At 39.4% G+C, this 4,463-nt stretch overlaps 1 protein-coding gene across 2 annotated transcripts in view; it reads right to left on the bottom strand.

Annotated features, from left to right (window-relative positions):
- Positions 1-3,615, bottom strand: part of LOC107663405 (semaphorin-6D-like) — a 173,899-nt gene extending 170,284 nt beyond the window's left edge. For both annotated transcript variants that reach the window (XM_016453628.1, XM_016453637.1), the window contains exon 1: positions 3,382-3,615. The gene's annotated coding sequence lies outside the window, so the exon portion shown is untranslated. The remainder of the gene's footprint in view (positions 1-3,381) is intronic.
- Positions 3,616-4,463: the final 848 nt, after the last annotated feature.

Here is a 4,463-nt window from a genome sequence, read left to right as displayed (position 1 = left end):
TAAAAAAAAAAAAAAAAGTCTCAATTTTTTGCCCATACAATGAAAGGCAATCAATGCTGTTTGTACCCTGACATTCTTGTGCATTCAACAGAAGAAAAATATCTTACAGGCTTGGAATGAAATGAGTAAATGATGACATAATTTTCATTTTTGGGGGAACTATGCCTTTAAATACAAGGAAGAAGAACATGGACACATTTTCCACAGAACAAGTGAGCGTTGACCTCAAACGATACAAAAGTCAGCACAGAATATTCAAGGGTAATTGTAATACTTAATATCTAATAGTCTTAAAACCAGCAAAGTAAGGCAGAGAGACAAGCTATTTAAGTGGAAAACAACACACTCTCTGACTGTATTCATAATACTGGAACCCATTAAAATTCTACTTGGGTCACTTCAGAATTACTGGTTGAATATTTAAGTGCACTTATATTGCAATTATGGACCAAACCTACTTATTAAACAACAGTTATCAAACGTTTTTAAAAAAGAAAGAAAAACCACAGGAAAATGTCTAATGATAGCTCAGAGAGCTATTCATTATTCATTAACACTTTAGATCATTCAAGACAACCTCGGGGTAGATGCCAGAAATATACCTCCTGCACCTGGAGTAATGAACCCTCCAAGCTACTCTTAGTCTTGTTTACGGTTGAATTTTTACCAAGGACAAACGCGTTTTAACTGAAATCTAAAGCAGGGTCAAACAGTAACCAGCACCTGGAGCAAAAACATTATTGAAAGTGACAAAAATGCCCCAGATAATCAAAATGTGGCGGGGGGAAATGGCTGATCTATAACAAAGGGACCAGCAATGTACTCTAGTAAAGCATATGTGTTATGATATGTACAGATATTACAGATGCTTTTGTATTTGATAGGTGACAGCCATAATTGTTCAGAATGAGAATTTATTTCTATTGATTGGCCCACTTAACGGACATAACTGGATGACATATTGTTCATTTTATATAGATACAAAACAATAAACCCTCATAATAGATGAAGATAACTCTGAAAATCACTTCCAGTGGTAATTGCTGCTTGGTCAAAAAACCATAACTAGCCTATTAACAATGTCAAAAGGATCACAGAAAATGCTGCTTTTGAAATGCTCATGCGTATTTGTGCGCATGACCTCTGAAGAGAGCTTGCTCGCGTACTCGACTGCGCGGTCAAATGCACTTTTCCGTTAAAATGCAGGTCTTGCCAAGATATTCAAGTAGGTATAACTGCAGACTAGAGATCTCCAAAATGGGGCGTGAACTCCAAAAGTGGGCAGAACCTCCAAAATGGGGCGGGGTCTCCTCTCGCAAAGGCTTTCACCATTGGCTCTGGCTCCAGCCAATTGTTATTGACTTACATTTCAAAATAAAACTTTATAAATGTAACATTGTTTCTAGTTCATCTAAAATAAAATATGCTATATAAGTAAATATTCTCCGTGAGAGCAGAGCCCAAAGCTTGTGGCCAGTGGTGTTCGGACTGGAGTTTGAACCTCTGCTTAATGATATAAACGGGAATCACCCACGAGCCATCAGCGCAGGGGAAAGATTTTACTCTATCGCTTTGTTCCAAGCAACGGGGGCATCCCCGGGCACGACATTCGCAGGGTAGGAGGGGGTAGTGACGCTGGGTGTAACTAAAAAGGTGCCATTGTCCGGTAAGGTCCGGTTGGGGAGTTACGGAATGATCTCATATTGCATAATCTTATTAACTGTTTATCTCCTGAACTGCAACTTTCTTTACCACGCTATTCAGCACCAATCCCGCCGTGCAGTCAGTTTCACTGGTTAAGGTTAGGGTCAGGTGTGGGGTAGGTTTAGGGGTTAGCATTTTTTGTAGCATAATGTAGGAAATCAACACTTTAATTGACACAACCAATAAAATCTTTAGAATCAGCTGTGGGGCGGAGTTTGCACTGAAGTGGATTGGGGGGAAAAATTGCGCATGCGTTTCATATGCCTGTCTGTCAATGGGAGGAAGCCACGCCCTATTTTGGAGCTCCCACCCCGTTTTGGAGTTCCCGCCCCCATTTGGAGATCTCCGGGCTGCAGTTATATCCTTCTCAAGATATTAGACACAGTAAGCTTTGTCTTAAGTGAATGTACACAGACAGGACGAAAAAAAAATCTGATATGTCAAAACAGATGCGTAAACGCAGCTTAACCTCCCGCAATCCATTATGTCATTAATAATAATCAAACAATATTGGCAGGAAAAAAATAAAATCACTCCCTCAATGCTCTCATCTGGATAACTGTAAGGCTTTAGCTTTAATAAGCCCTCTAGAGTTAGATACTGGAAAATGTCAAGCACTCTGTTTCTAATGCGTTTCTGTGTTCTCTTCATTTTATTACCGTTTACTTCCTTACCGAAGCAATGTTTACATGCCAAGCAAGTTAAATTAGTTTAATTAGTATAATGGTTAGGAGTATGCTGAATAGCAAAGGTTTGCTGTAACATCGAGAATATTTAAATAATGCTTACGACTAATGAAATCTTGATATCGCTACAATAACAATAATAAACTGTGATGTTTCGGTTTAATGGAAAATCGAAAAATCGAGATAAATATGCTTGAATATCCCATATTTGGTTTTATTAAAATTGTTCGGTGGAAACAATAATTTTTATAATTCAATTTCTGCACTATCACCAATATTCGTAAGCGTAATTAATTCGCCACCACACAGCTGGTAAAGGTGCGCAACACGCTGAATGAATAGTGCACTCTCAGCTCTGTGCCCAAGGCCAAACTCCTCCAACACCACCGATCAGCAGTCCAAAACCAGCATGCCCATCTTTTTGGACCAGGATATAGCTACGGCTTCCTCTTGATATTCTACTGTCCAGCTGGCCAGTGCTGCGCTTGTTTTCTAAACAACTGAACGCTTTCGTGCAGAGCTTGTAACCCAGACACACGATATGCGTTTCACGTGCAAACACTAGTCTAACCAGTACAGGTTAAACTAGAAAACGGATATACTTCACATGTCATCATGTGTTTCTCATCAACATGACCAACGTGTGTTCTGCACTGTCAACAACAGTGTCACGGCATTAGAAATACTGTAGGTGGACAATCTGCATTGAAGACTAATGCTATGCATGTTTGAACAGCACCTAAAACGTGCAAAACTAAGAATCTGAGGAGTAAATCAGATTAGAACCGCATGGTCTGCTGCCTTCACGTCGCCACTGACTGCAATATTTACCGACCTGAAACGATACCTGTTTGTTTTCCCACAAACTGTACGACAAATCGCAGTGTTTCCATCGTATCCAAACTTGGCGGACTGTCACGGCCAGAGTTCAAATCATATAAACAGACACGACGAAAAAACTTCTTACGAAGGAGAAAACCAGCTCATTTACCTTTGCTTCCTTTTTTAGTTCTCCTTTGTGCTAGGCTTGATTCCTTGCAGACGCGCAGCTCGTCCGTATGAAAACAGACGAAACGGAAAAACAGGGTGTTTGTTTAGTGTTCCCTCAATTGGTTCGTTGTGTTCATTAATCGCATTGGTAAGAGCGGAGCACCCCTTGGCACACACAGTTGACACACGCCTATGAAAAAGCAAGACTGCGCTAAAACTCTATTACATTGTGAGCGATCGCTCCCAAACCACGCCCCTGATTTTCGAGTGACAGGTCGCTTGCCCAATCAGGATTCGCCGAAGTGTTTTGGATGGTTCTCTTTAAAAGTTTCCCTTAATCCCCGCCCAAAACGTGAACTGTTTGAACTGCAGATCCTTTTACGACTAATAGTCCATTACATGTCCAAAACAGCTGGCCAGAAAAGAGTCTGATGGCCAATAGTGTATGAGGTAATTGCATTTGGAATTACCTCATAAAATGAAGGCCCTTGTTCCAATATGGAGATTTGTAACATGTTTAACAAAACATTTAATTAATAGTTAATATTTTCCCCTGGCATTGATTTTTACTGGCATTTTTTTTTTTAACTCTGAGTTTTTTTTCCCTAACCACAAACACAACTGTGTAGACAATTTATTATGTCAGATATTTAAAATAAGTCAATTGAAATAAATGAGAAAGAACCATTTCTGGCTGTTACCCATTCATTCAGATCAACGTCACATACAGAGATAATTATAAATAATTCACAAAATCCCATAACATAATAAATGCTCTGCTGGAAATCATTTTACAGATCTGGCTTAGAAATATTATGAATTATTAAAAAAAATGAATTTTATTTTAAAAAATCACATTTTAAATATTTGGGGCATTTTTGATCTGTGCCCTAGTTAATTTCTGACCCTCAAAGACACATACTCTAAAGAGCAAACATTCAACAGTGTGGTTCTGGTCACAGAGGTTCTCTGGACTAAGGCAGAGAGGAGATCAACTTGGTTCAGTGGGCACTTTTAGAGAGCTCAGCTCTCCCTTGACGGGAGATTTCCAACAGAGCTTAGCCATGGACCATAAAACCTGGG

This window comes from Sinocyclocheilus anshuiensis, unplaced genomic scaffold (assembly GCF_001515605.1).
Source record: "Sinocyclocheilus anshuiensis isolate Anshui unplaced genomic scaffold, SAMN03320099.WGS_v1.1 scaffold3274, whole genome shotgun sequence".
Lineage (NCBI taxonomy): Eukaryota > Metazoa > Chordata > Actinopteri > Cypriniformes > Cyprinidae > Sinocyclocheilus > Sinocyclocheilus anshuiensis.
The sequence above is the reverse complement of the archived record's forward strand: the minus strand, read 5'-3'. Positions and strand labels throughout refer to the sequence as shown.